Source organism: Chiloscyllium plagiosum, unplaced genomic scaffold (assembly GCF_037043375.1).
Source record: "Chiloscyllium plagiosum isolate Xiang-an unplaced genomic scaffold, Cpla_swu_hap1 HiC_scaffold_5, whole genome shotgun sequence".
NCBI lineage: Eukaryota > Metazoa > Chordata > Chondrichthyes > Orectolobiformes > Hemiscylliidae > Chiloscyllium > Chiloscyllium plagiosum.
In genome coordinates, this window is record NW_028270143.1 from 43,079,402 (window position 1) to 43,100,776 (window position 21,375).

A 21,375-nucleotide genomic window follows, 5' to 3' on the forward strand; every position below is an offset into this window, starting at 1 on the left:
ATTTATCTACTTTTATGCATTTCAAGACATCCAGCATTTCCTCTGCTGTAATATTGACATTTTTCAAGATGTCATCATTCATTTCCCTACATTCTATATCTTCCATGTCCTTTTCCACAGTAAATACTGATGCAAAATACTCGTTTAGTATCTCCCCCCAACTTCTGTGGCTCCACATATAGGCTGCCTTGCTGATCTCTGAGGGGCCCTGTTCTCTCCCTAGTTACTTTTTTCTCCTTAATATATTTAAAATCCCTTTGGATCCTCTTTAAACCTATTTGCCAAAGCTATCTCATGTCCCCTTTTTGCCCTCCTGATTTCCCTATTAAGTATACACCCACTGCTTTTATACTCTTCTGAGGATTCACTTGATCTATCCTGCCTATACCTTTCCTATGCTTTTCTGAACCAAACCCTCAATTTTTTTAGTCATCCAGCATTCCCAACACATACCAGCCTTTCCTTTCACCCTAACAGGAAAAACTGTCTCTGGACTCCCATTATCTGATTTTTGAAGGCTTCCCATTTTCCAACTGTCCCTTTACCTGCGAACATCCTCGCCCAATCGGCTTTTGAAAGTTCTTGCCTAATACAGTCAAAATTAGCCTTCCTACAATTTAGAACTTCAACTTTTAGATCCAGTCTATCCTTTTCCATCACGGTGTTAAAACTAATAGAATTATGGTCGCTGGCCCCAAAGTGCTTCCCCACTGACACCTCAGTCACCTGCGCTGCCTTATTTCCCAGTAGTAGGTCAAGTTTTGCACCTTCTCTTGTAGGTACATCCACATACTGAATCAGAAATTTTTCTTGTACACACTTAACAAATTCCTCTCCATTTAAACACTTAACACTGTGGCAGTCCCAGTCTATGTTTGGAAAGTTAAAATCTCCTACTATAACCACCCTATTATTCTTACAGATAACTGCAATCTTCTTACAAATTTGTTTTTCAATTTCCCCCTGACTATTTAGAGGTCTATAGTGCACTCGGAAAAAACATGATCATCTCTATTCATATTCCACCCAAATAACTTCCTTGGATGTATTTCCAGGAATGGCCTCCCTCAGTACAGCGGTAATGCTATCACCTATCAAAAACACCACTCCCCCTCCTCTCGTGCCCCCCTTTCTATACCATTTATATTATGGAACATTAAGCTGCCAGTCCTGTCCGTCCCTGAGCCACATTTCTGTAATTGCTATGATATACTATGTTCTAAACCATGTACTGAGTTTCTCTGCCGTCCCAGTTAGGCCTCTTGCATTGAAGTAAATGCAGTTTAATGTATTAGACCTACCTCGTTCTCTGCTTTGTTTCTGCCTTCCCTGACTGTTTGACTCGCTTCTTTTCCCAACTTTACCAGTCTCAGATTAATCTCTTTCCTCACTATCCCCTAGGTTCCACACCCACACCTTACTAGTTTGAATTCTCCTGAGCATTTCTAGCAAATCTCCCTGCCAGTATATTAGTCCCCTTCCAATTCAGGTGCAATCTGTCCTTAGTGTACAGGTCACTTTTACCCCAGAAGAGATTCCAATGATCCAAAAATGTGAACTTTTCACCCCTTCACCAGATTCTCAGCCACACATTCATGTGCTCTATACTCCTATTCCTGCCCTCACTAGCTCATAGTGCCAGGAGTAATCCAGATATTATCACCCTACAGGACCTCCTTTTTAAATTCCTGGCTAACTTTCTATGTTTTCCCTTCAAGAATCTCATCCTTTTCCCTTCCTCTGTCATTGGTTCCAATGTGTACAATGACCTCCTGCTGGGCCCTCTCCCCTTTGAGAACATTCTGCACTCTCTCTGAGATATCCTTGATCCTGGCACCAGGGAGGTAACACACCATTCTGATTTTTCACTGCTGGCCACAGAAACATCTGTCTGTGCCTCGGACTAGACAGTCCCCTCTCACAATCCATCTCTTGGAACTTGATGTACCCCTCACTGCATTAGAGCCAGTCTCACTACCAAAAGCTTGGCTGTTCATGCTACATTCCCCTGAGAATTCATCACCCCTTACATTTTCCAAAACAGCATTCTTGCTTGAAATGAGGATAGCCACAGAAGACTCCTGCACTACCTGCCTAACCCTGCTACCATTCCTGGAGTTAACCCATCTATCTGATTGCACCTACAGCTTTTCTGCCTTTCTATAACTGCCATCCATCCCACCCCTGTGCACTTGTAAATTCCTCATTGCCTCTAACTGTCACTCCAACCAATCTATTCGCTCTGAAAGGATTCACAACCAAAGATACTTCCTGCAGAATATAGTCATCAGTAACATAGAAACTCTCCCTAACCACCCACATCCGACAAGAAGAGCATATCACTCTACTAAAGGCCATCTTTGCTCCTTCACAATCTATAGACTCAGAAAATAGCACCATCTTATTCTTCTAAAAAGAACAGTACTCCAGACTAACTTAAAACTTATGGCGTATGTTTTTAAAATTTAATCAAGAGACAGATCACAGCAAACATATGATCAAGAAAGAACCAACTCTACGCACTACTGTAGACTTACAGCAAGGTTATACGTTAAAAACTGTGCCCTTACCTGTTCCTGTGCTGTATGTTCTCCCACACAGATACCTATGTTTGAATGGAGAGGTAGCAGGAGTGTTTGAAGGAACTGCGGAATGGACCAAGGTATTACAGAGGGAAGTGTTGTTTCAGAATGCTGAAACGGGAATGGGAGAAAGATGTGTTTGGGGAGATATCACTCTGGAAGTGGTGAAAATGGGCAGAAAAGAGTCCTCCATTGAATGTTAAGGTTGGTGGGATAAAAGGTACAAGAAGGATCATATCATGATCCTTGAAGGGAAGGAAAGATGTGAGAGCAGTAATGGGTGAAATGGGATAGACATGATCGAAGCCTTCATCAGTGAAGAAGGTTATCTCAGATTACAACGGGATCTTGATCAGATGGGTCAATGGGCTGAGGAGTGGCAGATGGAGTTTAATTTAGTTTAATGCAAGGTGCTACATTTTGGGAAAACAAATTTTAGCAGGACTTATACACTTAATGGTAAGGTCCAAGGGAGTGCTGCTGAACAAAGAGACCTTGGAGTGCAGGTTCATAGGTCCTTGGAAGTAGAGCCACAGGTAGACAGGATAATGAAGAAGGTGTTTGGTATGCTTTTCTTTATTGGTCAGTATTAACAATAGAAGTTGGAAGGTCATGTTGCGGCTGTATCGGACGTTGGTTAGGCCACTTTTGGAATATTGTGTGCAATTCTGGTCTCCTTCCTATCGGAAGCATGTTGTGAAACCTGAAAGGGTTCAGGAAAGATTTACGAGGCTGTTTCCAGGGTTGGAGGATTTGAGCTATAGGGAGAGGCTGAATAGGCTGAGGCTGTTTTCCCTGGAGCATTGGAGGCTGAGGGGTGCTCTTATAGAGGATTTTAAAATCATGAGGAGCATGGATAGCATAAATAGACAAGGTCTTTTCTCTGGGGTAGGGAAGTCCAGAACTAGAGGACATAGTTTAGGGTGATGAGGGAAAGATGTAAACGAGACCTAAGGGGTAAAGTTTTCAAGCTGTGGGCAGTGCGTGTATGGAATGATCTGCCAGAGGAAGTTGTGGAGGCTAGTACAATTGCAACATTTAAAAGGCATCTGGATGAATATATGACTAGGAAGGGTTCAGAGGGATATGGGCCAGGTGCTGGCAAATGGGACTAGATTAGGTTATGACATCTGGTTGGCATGGGCGAGTTGGACCAAAGGGTCTGTTTCCATGCTGTCCATCTCTATGACTCTATGAACTGCAAGCTTTTGTTGTTTGGGAAGGGATTGTCTTAATTATCATTATATTTGAGGCATAAAGCCTTACTTTAAATTGAACAGCATACGGCAGGTATAGATGAGCATATGTAGATGACTGACGAATCCAAAATTTTTGTCTAACTTTATATTGTTCAACTGAAGAAATGTTTGACTCAATGGTGAATTGCTATCCATCGCAATCTGGCAACACAAGGGCTGGCGTGGGAAAAAGAAATGGTTGAAAGGTAGATCTGGGTGTTAACAAATTCAATTGGGCATTTGCTGTGGAGCAGAAATGAAAAATATCTCTAGAATTAGTCAGCTCCCATGTTGAATATTGGAAGCAATTTTGGTCACCTAATTGCAAAAAACTAATTATTGTTAATGAGAAGTTTATTGTATAACACGAGTCAGTTTTGTTCTTCCTTTTATATTCCGCTTCTTTCATTACACTTTTCAGTTCATATTTTCAAAATTTAACATTTATCCATGGTTCCCTTGAAAGTAGTAAAGGTATTGTAATTCTATTGGTTTCACTTTGTGATCAAGCACTTGTGCAGAAAAGCACTAATATTCAACCTAGATGGAGAGAACTACTTTCCTTTGTCATCTTCCTTTGGAAATTTTATCCTAGAATTGCTTTTGTAATGTAGAAATATCAATGCACATTCCATGGCTGAGTCAATCATAAAGAACAAAAATACTTTATGCATATGACTCCTGATAAATGTTGCCAAGACCATTTATGCTAGCATCAGGAGTTTTTAAAAACAACTTGTTAAAAAAGACCAATTGAAAACATATATCGCAGCCCTTTTAATCACTTAAGTTTACAAGTGGATCTAAATTAAAATGGAAACCTAGTACCCTTGACTGGCTGAGTGCCCATGCCAGTTAGAAGGAGTTGGCACAATGCAGATGGCTCAGTCTCATTTGAACTCAGCACTAAAGCTGCAACATCAAAGCTCAGAATGTCATTAAAAGGCAATGGGGGAAGGAAGACTGCAGCATTTTTGTGAAGCCAGGAGGAGCACTATTGCTCTGTATGGGATACAGTGTCAATGGGATAAACATTCGGATGCCACTCACATATGTCTGTGAAGTTATAACTGGAGTTCTAATGATGCTGTGAGGAAACTAATTTGCATGGGAATTAGGCTGACTTGGATTTTTTTTCCTCAATTTCTTGGCTTTACTGGCTAGACCACTAATAATTATTCATTTCTAATTGTCCTGGAGTGGGGGACGATGAGCTTCCTTCATGAACATCTGCAATCCTTTGTCTAGGATCACCCGTAGTGCTATTAGATATGACGTTCCAGGGTTTTAACTCAGCAGCAATAAAAACATGATATATGTCCAAATCAGTTGATTTATGAACCGAAGATGAATTTGCAGGTGGTCATGCTCCCTTGTACTGGAGGTCACAGGTTTAGATGGTGCTGTTAGAAAAAGCTTGGTGCATTGTTGCAGTGTATTTTGTAAATCATATGCACTGTTGCATTGCAGATGGGAATTCATGATTGAAGCCATGGGTGGGTAGATTAAGCAGGCTGTTTTGTTCTGAAAGGCTCTGAGCTTCTTGCAGATGATTGAGTTCAAGCACATGGACAGTATTCCAACACATTCTTAATCTGTAAACAGTGGAGTGTGCTTGGGAATCATTCATTGCTAACCTGCTCCTGCAGTTACAGTATTTATGAGAGGGGTCTGACTGACATGGAATATGGTGAGATTTGTGGTAGTATTGGACAAGAAGTCCAGAGATGCCTAGCTCAATATCGGGAAAATCTTGTTCTTGCTTTATCTGCTTTTCCAAGCCAGCAAGATGAATTCCTCAGTAGGCAGTGGTGGGTTGTCAATTAAGTAGGATTAAACCTGCTAAATGTCTAATCCAGGAATGAGACAGGGTCTGTGCGACAATTGACAGAAGTATTACGTCCACTGTGAATGGCTGCAGTTATACCCATGTTCCTGATCTCACATGACTATTATAAGCAAATGAATGTGCACTTCCCCTTCTTTCACTAAAATCTGACCTGAATAGGTAGAAAACTGGCGAGGTCTAACCATTGAGTACACTTGGTATTCTTTTTATGGTTTATTAACCACCAATAACTTACAAGCATCAGAACTCTTCTCTCTTCAAGTTAAACTAATATTCACAAAACTGTTTGCATAACTTCCAAACTTCATGCACATGTCAATCATGCAGCAGAGTAAATCCCCATGTGTGCAGACGATCAATGCTGCCATACTCAACTGAACCCCTGTATCAAAATGCATAGATTTTACAGTCCATAAACGATGCCTGTGACAATAACTGCCACAAATACCTTCCATGCTTGATTGCATTTTAGTACATCTTGCAATAATCCCTCACCATGGGATTAGGAATGGTCCACTAACACATGAAACCATTTTATTGGGGAATGTTCTGGTTTATCAGTATCATTAGACTGGTGACTTCGTTCCCTCTAGTGAAGTAGTTTTTGGGATTAGTAATTCCAAGGAGTGAGGGCATCCAAGCATCTTGGAACCCGCACCTTGTTAGTTTTTAAGTACCGTTCACAGTTCTGCAGATTAGCCACAGGAGTTTAATGGTTGAGATAAACCATTTAAATCCTGGTTAGGCACATATAATTGTGTGATCTGATTGCACTGTGATTGCTTGACTAATACATTCGAGAAGTTACTTCCTTTGGTCTGTGTTTAATTTAAGGTTTTCTTTCAAATTCATTTCCAAACTCCAGTGAGTGCTGGTTCCAAACACTTGGCCATTTTCTGACAATTATTGGTTGCAAATAGACCCTTTTTTTCTCTCAAAACCATCTCTCAAACTTTAAATTTTGGTTCTTTTCAGTTTGAATGTTTCCTTGCTGAAGATCTGTGTTTATGTTATGTTTCATTTAACAACTAAATTAAGTTTACATATCAAGAGAAAAAAAGCTGCCCTGCCATATAAACTCTTTAATTGTCACTAACAATAAAAGATGTCAACAAATAACCTACCTTCCTCCTTTTCAATTATATTCACATGCCAGTTACTGTCTATTAACATATATTGACAGAGGCAGCCTGAAGAAAACAGAATACATATGACTAACAATTTTAATTAGTTATATCTAGAAATGGAAGGCATACAACATCAATAATAAGCATCTGCATGGAAATGAATAATAGAAATGTATATTCCGATGGATTATAATGCTGTCTGTGTCTTTGATTGGACTACTTCCTTTTATTGCTTTTCTGATGTTTAATTTTGCAACTTCATGTTTGGACTATTTTTTAACATTCTCATAATGGCTTTGTGAGAATAATGTAGATGGAAAGGTAACAGAAATGCATGAAGTACTGTGCTAAAAATAATCCCACAAAATGTCACCTCCACTGTGATTTAGAGCAGCCTCCAATCAGTTAAGAATGGTGTTATGAATTCATATCTGCTGCAGATCCTTCTTGTGTTCAGTGGCATGTCCCTGTGGGAGACAGACTGACAGCAGTTGGAGAACAGAAATCTCTCTGAGAGAGAGAGTTGAGAAAGGAGCCTGAGTACCTTAATTTCATGGTAGTTGAATCACACTGCATTTTATGTCGTTGTGTGATAGCATAACCCAAGGGATCTAACAACATCATCCCTTTGTGACCTATTTCAGATCCTTGTGTCATTTGCATTTGTATTTCTTCAATCTCTCTGAAGGCAGACTGACTGACTTGACGTTTTCTTTTTAACATGTTCTGTTACTCCTAACTATTCACAGTCCAAAGAACTCAAAAAGGGCATGTGAAGTGTAAAATGATTACAGAGCCAATTGTTTACCATTTTCAAAGTTGAGAAAACAATGTTAAGACCAATTCATTAGCATCTAAAGTAGTTACCTTTCTAGATCCTTAGATCAGAACCTTCTGTTCTCATTAGAGGCAAGCTTGGAGGTGAAAAGTGTATTTAATTCGGTGAGATATTTGATGTACTGGAACCCTGCTGACTTCCTGGCTCTGCCAAAACAAAGTCATGGGCAGAGAGGACCATGTTCAATCATTCAAACCTGCTGCCAACTGAGACCATTGAATGGCCAATTAACAACCACTTCAGTCCCCACTGCCGCTGGGACGAAGCCAGCTCCAGTGGACAAGTCACCATGTGGCATGCATAGCAGCTGAAACCTTGCAATGAATTTGACTTCTGTGGTTTGGGTGGGAAATGTTGGGTTTGCAGTGTGCAGGTGTCCCTAATCAAAGACATTTAGTGCCTGACTGAGGGCTAGATACCAGAAAGAAGAAGATCCAGCCCCAGCCCTTCACCTGATGAAGGAACAGCACTCCAGTGTGATTTTAAATAAACCTGTTGGTCTGTAACCTGATGTCATGTGACTTCTGCCCTTGCTACTGACACATCTTTCACCCTCATCTCATTAAACCAAATGCATGACAACATCCACCTTCCCCCCATCCCTCTCTCTGTACCCCGCCTCCCCACCACCTCCCAACACTCTCTAGATTACTTACCTGTTGCTTGGGTGACTTTGTGTTCCTGGGTCTTTATAGGTGCTCCTCCAGGAGCAGCCACAGTCTCCACAATGTGTTGTTGAGTGCAATGGCTGCTTGCCTCTAACTGGCCCTCAGCTCTTAGAAGGTGAGACTCACCCTGAGGATATGGATTTCAGGGGAAGGCAGTGGCCTGACCACTGCCTGGCTGGCTTGTGGCTTTGTGGGCTTGGCCTGGCAGTGCAAGTGTCTCACTGGCTCTCCACCCAGCAGGCAAGATCACTCATGTGACAGCAAGATTCCACTCTTAATTTTCTCTGAGTTATCCACTTCCCTAAATGTATTTCAGGAAATTTCTGGAACCTTTAACTATCAATCACGCCAACATTGGCAGAAGCTTCACAAATTTCTGCTTGACTGCATAAAATTACAAGGTAGAAACATAAGGTAGTCATTAATATAAGCATACAAACAAGGAATTCATGTAGACCATCCAGTTCCTTCAGTCTGGCCTGCTATTCGGTCAGATCATGGCTGATTGGTTTGTGTTTTGAATTCCACATTCCTATCTATCCTCAATGACCATTGATTCCCTTGAGCATAAGAATTCACAACTAGCTCTGCCTTGAAAATCTTCAATGACCCTTTGTTTTCTGAACCAGACAAAGTTGCATACCCTCTGAGAAAAAAAACTCTTCATTTCTGTCTTAAAAGGGTAACCTTTAATTTTTAATAGCATCTCCCCCAGTTTCTGGACTCATTCACAAGAGGCAACATCCGTTCTACATTCAGTTTGTCAAACCCATTCAGGGTCTTCAGGGGATTGACTCTTCAAACAAGTCAGCCCTCACTCTGTAAAACTGTAGTGGGAGTTAGCTCAGTTTGACCAACTTATCCCTGTAAGACACAACATTTGAGATGAAGCAGCACTAACTCCATACCTAACTGAAACATGTTCATGCTTTTCTTTTATGTTGCATAAAATATTATAGGAAAGCATTCTGTTGGCCTTCTTAATTATTTACTGTCTCTGTATACTATCATTTTGTAACTCATGCATTAAAATACTTCAATGATTCTGCACCTCAGAATTCTTCAGCTTTTCTCCATTTTAGAAATACTTTTTAAAATCTTCCTACTAAATTAAATAACATCACATTATCCTCCATCTGCCTCTTGTGAATGAGTCCTGGATTAGGCGGCACTGTTTAAGAATTAAAAATCACTCTTTTAAAACAGAAATGAAGAGTTTTTCTTTCCTCAGAGGGTACACAGCTCTGTCTGATTCAAAAGGCAATAGGCCATTGAATATAATCAGGGCAGAGTTAGTTGGTTGTCCACTTACTCAACCTATTTATATCTGACAGCATGTCCTCTCTTCATCATACTTTGTACTTATGTTTATGCCATCTGCAAATTTAGATACAATGCCTCATCTAAGTCATTGACATAAATAGTAAAAAGCTGAGACCCTGCCACTGAACCCTGTGCGATTCCTCTCCTCACTTATTTCCCAATAGATCACTGATGCATCCACAGCATTTTTTTACCAGCTGGTAATCTATCCATCCTAATATGTTCCATCATGAACTTCTACTTTGCACAATAACTATTTAAATGACACCTTAATAAATGCCTTTTGGAAATCCACAAAATGTAAATCTACATACTACTCATTAAAGACCTCCAATAAATTGGTTACACATGATTTCCCTTTCACTGATTATTCCTGAATACCTGAGCTTTTCTCTGAAGGACCCCTATCAATTTTTACAGATGCACCAAAGAAAGTGTCCTATCAGGGTGCATAACAGCCTGGTACAGCAACTGCTTTGCTCAGGACCATAAGAAACTACAGAAAGTTGTGTGCACAGCCCAGACCATCACAGAAGCCGACCTCCCACCCATGGACTCCTTTTATGCTTCTTGTTGCCACAGAAAGGCTGCCAACATCATCAAAAACCCCTACCACTCCAATACTCTCTTCTAACTTCTTCCACCAGGAAGAAGATACAGAAGCTTGAACACACGCACCAACAGGTTCAAGAACAGCTTCTTCCCTGTAAGTTATTAGATTGTTGAATGAAACGCTGTAACTTCAAATTATGTTGACCTTGCTTTTTTTTGTCTTGCTTTGTGTACTTCCTCTGCAGCCGTAACTTTGTATACTCACTTTATCTAAGCACCCTGTGATCTGTATGTCCTTGTTCCTACGATCTGCCTGTACTGTTTGCAAAACAAAACTTTTCACTGTATTTAGGTACTTGAGACTACAATAAATCAAATAAATAAACCAAGTTCCCAGCTATAGTTTCCTTAATGATCAAATCAAACATCTTCCCTGTAGCAGATGTCATGCAAGTTGGCCAACAGTTTCCAGTTTCTTTCCCCTTTCTTGAATGCAGTTCTCCCGATAACCGTATGTTTAGAACTTTTCCTTATAGCCAGTATATACACCACAAATTGTATGAAGATGATAGATAAATCAGGAAATGCAAGAACATGAATCCCTCTACAAGAACAAGTAATTGAGGTAACTTATATAGACATATATAAAGGGAAGTAGATAAGCACACATTGAAGAAAGGATTGGAAGGATATGTTGAGGGGGTTAGAACAGATGAAATGAATGGAGGAAGAATAACATGAGGAGATTCTATTGGGCTGCATAATCTGTTTTTCTAATTAAGTTGCATTGTAATACTTTGTGAAGGTATATAACCCAGGTAAAAACCACCCAGGTGTACATTATTTATCAAACTATTTCACATCACCTACAGTTCCTGACAAATATAATGGGATAACTTTGCAACATTTTCTTTGCATGTCATTAAATCTGTAAGACACATATTTGATCTGTAACTTATAACCTAAACCCTTCGTACATTGGTATCTGAAAGAAAATCTTCAGCTACTAAATACATTCTCACTTCCTCTTATTCACAAAGGGATTCACGGTGGATGTTTTGGCATTACTGTATGTGCATTTGATGCATCTAATAGCTCATCATTGACAAGTGCAGAAAAATACCAAAAAAAATGTTGACATTTGCAGGATAAAATAAGTGTGTCAATTAAAATAATATGAATGATAGTTGGAAATAACACACCTGTGGTATCATTATTGGATGTTTAATGCTTCTCATAACATTTCCTTCTTAACAATAATTCATGTTTATGGTAATTCCTCCAGGTATTTTTTCATCAGTAAATTAAACAAAGTCACCATATTTAATTGCACATTGATCAAAATGCAATGAAGCTAGTTATCAAATGACAATTCCTCACAGCAGATTCAGTTAAAATTCCATTGTTTGAAAAAAAACATCTCTTTTGATTGGAGAGAGAAAGAAAAAGTGTGCATCATCTTGTGACACTGATATCAAGCTTTGACATAACTTATGTTATTATGCCAATTATTTTCAAACAAATGGTACAGGCATTCCAGTACCGAGCTGATTGCCTGAAATTGTGACAGCAATTCTATAACAAAAGCTGTTTATTTTCAATGTTTGTTAACTCTAGCTCGCAGTTTTGAATTGCATGCAGTTTTTCTCTTTGTGCTTCTCCTGTCCCAGTGTTTGTCTTGAAGTAACTCCCAGCTCTGGATCAGCACAGATCGATTTTCCTCCTTAATGAACAGCCTGGAGCTGGGTTTCAGCTCTCAGGCAGCATTTAGATACTTCATCGCTCTCTGCAGCTTCATTAACCAGGCCCAGTAGCACTGCTGTACTTTGTACTGTACAAAGAAACAGAAATCATTTTACAGCCAGCTGGATGAGCTATGGATAGAAAGTTGAAAATCATATTGTGTGCAGTAGCTGCTGAACTTCAAGCCTGCCTAGCCTCCAAATATATAATGCCGTAGAAATGGTTGCCACTGTTGGACCCTACTCTATAACAGCTTGACTAGAACTGCATCATTTGACATTAGTGACAATGTTAAGTGCTCCCTCACTAATATGAAAACAAAATGCTTCAAATTCAGGAAAATGTGAGTAATATTGTTAATCAAAGTCAAATAAATCTGCTCGAAATAGAACACTGCTTAGATTCTGGGGCACAGGATCCACTAAAATTATTAAAATAATTAAGCCATTACGCGATTCATTTTCTTTGTTAATGATTTCCATATTTTACAAGAAACAAAGTAGCTGCATTTTGTATATAATTATTATATACAGAAAATGTATTTTTATAGTGTATATTTCTATACCCAGACATCTAAACTATCTAAATGGTAAAAATGTCACAAATTCAAATAGTATTGTCCTTGCCACTGCCGCTGGGTGTATAATGTTATATGACTCATTAAGTGCTGTGGGCTCATTACTTTACATTATTTACTTGATAGCCCCACTGTTCTGATCCAGCAGAACATTGCATGCACTGACTGCCTGCTTAATTGCTTGTCTTCCTCCCCCATGTGAACAAATGTCTGCTGAACAAATCCCAGAGAATTCTTTCATGGTGTAGTGACAACTGGGCAGGCATATTGTGGTGCTTAACAAAAGAGCTATATACAAAAAAAATTTTAAAACTGTTCCAAACCAGAATGAAACAGATATCCATAAATGGGAATAACCTGATCAGAATTAGAAAGCTTCATGAAAAAAAAAGTCCATTCATGAAGAAACCTCCTTCTGTGTGGTCCATTGAATTTTAAATGCTGAATCTAAATACCAGATGAGGAAGTCTCCCTTGAAGAGTTAAGATTTCTAATCTGGTGTATCCAAGGTCCAATGTGCAATCTGTTTGCACTCAATTCAAACAAAAATATCGCTCACCCATTTCTAAGTTAATTATCCCAAAGAATGAAATGATATTTTAGCTTCTTCAGTGCTGAAATCTGTTTGTCTGATCGTTATCGCGTTGCTGTCAGGAGCAGCAGAAATAGCTGATTCTCATTTTCCTTTGAGAAGTTGATGGTGAGCCATCTACTTGAATCATTGTTGTTTGTGCAGGGTAGGAACACACACAGTGCTGTTATCAAGAGAATCTGGGACTTTGACCCAGCAGCAGTGAAGGGATCATGATTTATTTCCATGGCTTGGAGAGGAAACTGGTGGGCGTTGGTGTTCCTATGCAGCTGATAGTAGATCCTGTGGAAGAGCCTTGTTGAATTTCCTAATTTTAAAATTCACTACATTTTGAACTGTTTTACTGGCTGTAAAGTATTTTGAGACATCCTGCAGTCATGAAAGGTGCTACATGAATGTAAGTTTTTGTTTTCGTTCAACGATCAATAATGCTATAAATGTAAAATTTTACATTTTACAAACCTCTGCAGGGGTGAGCAATTGGGTTAAGACCCTATATTTGGGTGTTATGCCATAAGCATAGTTCCCTGTGCCTACCCATCTACCGTTTCCCTCCTCCCCAGCCACAATTTTACACACAGTGGAGATAATATTGGAATGTCTGCCAATCAAAGGCTAATTGTTTCCATTAAGTGGCCAATTCTTGATCACTTAAAGACCACCTTGAAATGTCACTGGGAATTTACCCTTTGAGGGAGGAAGCTGGTGTCAAATGCAATGCCAGGAAACTTTCACTGTGTAAGCTGATGTCTATTAAGAAGTTGTTCCTCCCTTTGAGTGATCCTGTGCCCATTACTGGTCTTCCATCAATGTATTGCCATTCCCATGTTTTCACTTCTCCAAACCAACCCATGTTGCCTACCCCAGTTCTCAATCACCCCTTTGAAACTCCTCTGATAGACTAAAAACTCATTCCTATTTGATTCATATCTTGATAATCACTGTTGGTGACTAGATATAGTTCAAGCAATGGCCACTGCTCCTTCAGGTACTGCTGGAACCAAAGAACTGTCATCATTTGATTGGTTGGCAGCTCTGACAGGCAGGATGTCCTCACCAAATAAACACAGAATGCATATTTCAAATGTATTAACATTGTGAACTGACCAAGGCATGAGTGAGCTCCCCAACATTTTCTCTCGGGTCTGTGACCCTCATTCTAACATAATTTCCCAGCCACAGGGAAGCTTATTGGTTTCAGTTTCCGTACATTGATCCTAAAGAAAAGGGATATAGCTTAATTTTGTGCTACACTATAAAACAAATATTGGTAATAGTGAGATGTAAAATGCTTCAAATTCTCTAACATTCATTTTCCACATCACACGCCCATATTTTCTGTTTCCTATTAAGCATTGCACAGTCTTCTATACTTAACATTTCTTTGGTGACATGGACTGTGGACATCAGAAAGACCTAAATAAATAATTTTGCAATTCTAGAATTTATATTACTTTAGACTGAACTTCATATTGAGCTGCAATGTCATCACTTCATTGTTATACTGTCCCAGCTTCACATTCATACTCAGCAACAAGCTAAGCACATTTTCATACATGAAGTGTATTGTGGGAAAGCATACAGATATGAGAGAAAGTTAAGCTTGTAATCCAGTCTGAGGTTTCACAAAGCATGCATAAGCTTGAGGTTCAATCTTCTCATCGACACATTGTCTGAACCCTTTGATTGGATTATTACCTCATAATTCCCTTCAATAAATCTATCATTCTACTTGAAAAGCAGAAAATGATAGAAGTACACAGGAGGTCTAACAGCATCTGAAAAGAAGAGGATTAACATTTTGCTTGTACAACTGGAAAGCAGAGATGAAAGTTGATTATTTATCTTCCAAATTCCTGAAATGTTAATCCATTTTGTCTTTTATAAGTACTAGTAGGTCAACTGCTTATTTCCTGTATTTTCCATGTCTTTATATTACTCATTTTGATCTTTTACCCTCTAGTGTGCATTTGGTTTCTTCAGAAAATGTGTTAAAATGCCTTTCATTCCACATTAATAAAAATAAACAGTGGATTTATAGTTTCAATTTAGTAAGTTCAATTTATATGTGTTCTCTGCATCTCTGTGATTTCACAAAGTTACTCACAGGCAGCAAAATATATTTTTAAGTGTAGCAAATGTAATTTAGACAGCACAGGAACCTACTTACTTAGGATACTATCCTCAAAGAGCAATGAAATAAACGGGTAGACAATTTGTTTTATGTAGGTAAAAAATTCTGCATTAGTGGTGCTGGAAGAGCAAAGCAGTTCAGGCAGCATCCAAGGAGCAGCGAAATCGACATTTCGGGCAAAAGCCCTTCATCAGGAATAAAGTGTTGATTGAGAGATAAAGTTCAGTCAAACTCCTGGGAATAATCTTCTATTCATATTTAAGTAAAGCCATGGTTGTTTTTTGTCCATCTTGAGAGGACAGACAGGACTTGCACTGAGCATCTTATTTTAAAAGTCAGCACCACCAGCAATATAAAATTCCCTTAATTCTGCAATGAAGTGTAAGCCGGCATAATGGGCTCAAATCTCTGAAATGTGACTTGAGTCCAAGGCACTCAAACTCGAAGATAAGATTTGTAGCACAGAGTGAAGGTTGACATCTAACCAAAATAGCAATTTACATGTTTATTACCAGAACAGACAACCAACTTTGTGCCATAGTCTGACGAGGGATCGATTTTCTTTTGGAGATGAATTACTTGCGAGGAGAATAAAACTACATGATTCCACAATTCTGAACAAACAAAAATAACATTTGCTTTGCAAATATATGTAAAAGTTATACTCTAACATCCAGGTTTAGCATGAGGTAAATGAATACCAGACAAACTCACAAAGCACATCCAATAGTAAATGCAATCAAGGCAAATTCTATGGATTTCTCAGCAACACCGCCAGATGCAATTGACACTAATGGTCATCAAATTGCATTGAAATCTTGTTTTTTTTTTAAATGAAATGTCCAATTAAAGAAGATCTGGAGCTGGTGGAAAATGCCACAATCGCTTTTTAATGCCCCCCTTTGACTCTGAAAGAATTCTCTGCCAGGTCTAATCATTGCTAGATTTTCTTTTACTCTCCTTCACAATGTGTCCATTCTGTTGCATTCATTCCCCTTGTACTTTCCCATGCTCTTTTAGTCAGTGTCTGCCAGCCTGGTGCCCAGGGACTCATACATTTACCTCCAGTCTTGGCTTCAGAGCTACCTGCCCTCCTGCAGGCCTCACTGAAATACTAGTAGTAACTTTCGATTGGGTGGCTCCTCTCCGAGGTAGGATCTCTTGTTGCCGAGGGTTAAATGTTCTTCTCAAGTCAACTAATGGCCAACATTTTTCTGATAGGAAGGAGACCAGAATTGCATGAAATCTTCCAACAGTGGCCTAACCAATGTCCTGTACAGTCACAACATGACCTCCCAACTCCTGTACTCAATACTCTGACCAATAAAGGAAAGCATACCAAATGCCTTCTTCACTATCCTATCTACCTATTCACTACCCTTTCTAGGAGCTATGAACCTGCACTCCAAGTTCTCTTTGTTCAGCAATACTCACTCGGACCTTATCATTAAGTGTATAGGCCCTGTTCTGTTTTGCTTTTCCAAAATGCAGCACCTCACATTTATCTGAATTAAACTCCATCTGCCACTTCTCAGCCCATTGGCCCATCTGATCAAGATCCCGTTGTAATCTGAGGTAACCTCCTTCGCTGTCCACGATACCTCCAATTTTGGTGTCATCTGCAAACTTACCAAATTAAGCTCTTATGCTTACATCCAAATCATTTATATAAATGCTGAATATTAAAAATTTCTAAAGCATTTTGACTATTTACCATAAATCATTTGTAGTCAGGTCTGTGGGAAGATTCAATATACCATAGATTAGCATTAGATATTTATTTTCTGTGCAAAACAGATAATTTTAAAGTAAGATATTTGAATTTCTTGTCAGAACAAGATTTCACTATGCCTTTTACTGGAACAAACTAAAATCAACACTGACCACATAAAAGATATTTCACTTTAACCTCTTAACTAAAATCCCAATGATACAATCATATGTTACACCAGGCTTCATAGCAGTGCAGTCTTTGCAGTAATGAGTCCAAAGTTGCTCCCACATTACAACAGGATCATTCCACCCTATAAAAACTGAAAGAACTGCGGATGCTGGAAATCAGACAAAACAGAAATTGCTGGACAAGCTCAGCAGGTCGGGCTGCAACAGCTCTGAGGAACGGTTTCTGAGCGTGAAATGTTAACTCGGATTTCTCTCTGCTGATGACTCCAGACCTGCCAAACTTTTCCATCAATTTCTGTTTTGTTTCACTTTGCCCCATTTTGCTGAGTCTTAAAATACAGTGTCCATCGAAAGTTATTTCCTTCAGTCTTCTGCGAATCCTTGAACTAAGTTCAAATAGCAAAGCCCACTCCAATACTTCCATCTTCTTACCATGCTCGGGTGAAACTTCAGTACTCACAGGAGTCATCTCTTTGACCAGAACTTTCTCAACATCCTGCCTGAGGGTTAACTGAAGAACTTCCACATTTTGTGTAATGTTCACAGCAGTTGCTGTTTCCCTGCCTTGTCCAAGACTCTTTCACACTGTCCACTGTTGCTGAGTCAATACCTTGACAAGCAGTGAAAAATAGGTCTTTGTCCCTTTGTGTTCAACTGTTAAAAGTGGCACTCACATTTGAATGCATTATAATCTGGTACTCTGTTTACATGACAGCTAGGTTATACAGTTACAGAGTAATAGAGGTCTACAGCACAGAAAACAGACCATTCAGCCCACTGAGGCTGGCCAGTCAAATACAACCACCTAATTAGTCCAATACATATTCCAGCATCTGTCACATAGCTTTGTCTGTCTTGACATCATAAGTTCACAACTAAACTCTTTTTGAATGTTATGAGGATTTTTGTCTTTTCTACCCTTTCAGACAGTGAGTTGTAGATTCCCACCACTCTCTGGTTGAAACAAAATTTCCTCATATCCCCTATAAGCCTCCTGCTCATTGCCATTAAGTCTATACCCACTGGTCATTGATCCCACCGCCAAGGGGAAAGGTTCTTTCCTGCCTACCCAAGTCTACCTGGTCTTGTTGCTGTGCAAATCCAATTGATGTCACATGCCCTACCCATTACCTTGAATTATAGCATACTCATCTTATAAAACCATTCATAACAACCAGCTGAGCACAGCATTTGTACAATTTAGTGATGGCCAAACACATTTATTGAAAATGTTTGTAAACTTCAAAGCATTAGCTTTGAGACTTAACTGATCTTTATATATGTTGAGGAGAAAATAAGGACTGCAGGTATTGGAGATCAGAGTCGAAAAGTATGGTGCTGGAAAAGCACAGCAGGTCAGGCAGCATTCAAAGGGCAGGAGTTCGATGTTCTTGATGAAGAGTTTATGCTCAAAACATCGTCTCTCCTGCTCTTCAAAGCTGGCTGACCGGTTGTGCTTTTCCAGCACTACACTCTTCGACTTTATATATGCTGAGTCATATACTGTTCTGGGAAGTCGAACTGAATATAAAAATAAGTCCTAAAAATGAATTGTAGCATTACAATCTTGTATATTTTAGAAGTGAAATTTCAGTATTTGTTTTGATGTTCAGCATTGGTTCATACATTAGATTTTATAATTTAGCCAAGTAGTAAAAGAATCAAAAGTAAATCTGTGCAATGCAATTCTCTCACACTTAATTTGCAGCTATTGTATGTACAGTGTTATTTTTTAAACGGAGAACCAAACCTCCATTGCTGAAACAATAGATAGGAGCTAGAATTAGAAATAAAGAATGTGATTGTTAATTATTGACTAACTCATTGATAAAAAAATCACAAACAATAGTGAAGGATTATTCTCTAAAATATCCATTTGAGGTATTAGAAAAGTGTCTATTCAGCTATTAAATGTTACTTGTGCTCCTTGTAAAATAAACAAACACAAAGGAGAGACCAGAGATAGCTGATCACATCCATATTGAGCTATCTAGAAAATAGTGTAATCTCACGTAAAAAAATTAAAAGGTGAAGTCGCCACAGTCCTATCAGACCAAGGGCTGCTCACTTATTAAAGAGAGACAAAGAGAATGGCAGTGACTAACCTTCAGAAAGCAGGGCAGCTTCAGAATGCCAACCCTTTCCTGGGTGCACAGCTGCCTTTTAAATATGGCGCAGGTGCCAACGATGATGGTCTTTTGGCGGATATTGGGTGAGCGGTGACTTCTCCTGGAATCAGTATTTAGTAGAATGGGGATGATGTTTAGTAGAAAGAGTATTTCATGGGGATAGGGTAGGTGGTTAATGATGTGGGTTGGCAAGATACAGCAAGCAATCTCACTAGGCTGCATGGAGTGAAGCCCTCCGAGAAATTTGATAAAACCGATACTTAGCTCAAAAGACTTCAGATCAAGTCATTGTCCCTATATAATAGCCCTTAACAGCTTTAAGGGATTCTATTAAGTCACCTCCTCAGTTTTCTCCATTTTAGAAAAAAGAATTGTAGACTGTTGAATCTTTCCTGACTTACATCCCTTTTTAATTCAAGTATAATTCATGTTAATCCTTTTTACACCTTATTCAGTGTTCCTATGCCCTTGTTCTAATGAGTCCTCTACCTGTGGTGGAACCAAGCTGCTAGAAAAGATTAATTACCTCCTAATTTGCGGTCTATTCCCCTAGATATGAACCTCTGTACTTTGTTTGCCTCAACTGCTATATTTAATGATTTGTGAATCTGTTCTGAAATCACTTTGCACTTCCTTCTGTTTTAAAGGCTTATTTCCCAAGGAGTTGGCAGCTTTCTTATTCTTTGACAACAGTCTATATTTCTATGCTTCCCCTAATGCAATAAAATACCCCAAGGCATTTCAAAGCCTTTCTACTAAAACTGACAACTTCATATTTATGTAGACTGAAACTGATTTGCCATTTAGACATTTATTCTACAAATGTGTTAACATCTTTCTGTATTGTGTCACAGTCTTCCTCAGTGTTGAATGTACTCATCTCCACCTTCCAGTTTGGTGTCATTCACAACTTATAAAAATATTCTTATGAATCCAAACTCCACAAAAATTAATGTAAATGGTGAATAAAATGGTCCCAGGTCCAAACCATTTGGATCTCTTTTTCCCATTTTCTGCCAGTCTGTTTAATCACATTTAAACTCCAATAAAAAATAACAAAACATTTTGGAAAAACTCACCAGGTCAAGTAGCATCTGCAGAGATCACCACCTTTTTTTTAGTTTGATGATCTTTCCTCCAAACAGACGAGCTTTCTTCAATTCTGATCAAAACTCATTGACCTGAAACTTTAGACTTGTTTGTCTACATGGATACTGCTTGATCTGTTAAGTTTATACGAGCATTTTTCGTTCTTATTTTAGGTTTCAGCATCCACCATACTTTTGTACTTTAACCCCTACTTGCTATTTCATTGACAGTTTGTTATTTATTCAACTACTAATCTGTAGGCACCATATATTCTGATCTTAATTTTATGTTTACCATATCTCAGCTTGTTTAAAGTTATTTGAAAGTACAAGTACATTACAAATGCACATTACCCTTGTATACACTTCTTCAAAGTATCCATTAAGTATAACTTCCTTTTTGACATCCATAAATACCTTCTATCCCTTTTAGAATAGCAATAACATGAGAAATCTACCAGCCTTCTGGCATTATTCCCATTTTATTGATGCCACTTTTAATACCTCTGCTATCATTATCTTAGCTTCTTTTCAGAAAATGTCCTGCAACTAACATCGGACAGCTCTCTGGATCCAGCAATGAGCTTGATCCTTTCCATTTCACATCGAGTCATAGAGTCATAGAGATGTACAGCATGGAAACAGATCCTTCGGTCCAACCCATCCATGCCGAGCAGATATCCCAACCCAATCTAGTCCCACCTGCCAGCACCCGACCCATATCCCTCCAAACCCTTCCTATTCATATACCTATCCAAATGCCTCTTAAATGTTGCAATTTTACCAGCCTCCACCACTTCCTCTGGCAGCTCATTCCATACACGTACCACCCTCTGCGTGAAAAAGTTGCCCCTTAGGTCTCTTTTATATCTTTCCCCTCTCACCCTAAACCTATGCCCTCTAGTTCTGGACTCCCCAACCCCAGGGAAAAGACTTTGCCTATTTATCCTATCCATGCCCCTCATAATTTTGTAAACCTCTATAAGGTCACCCCTCAGCCTCCGATGCTCCAGGGAAAACAGCCCCAGCCTAT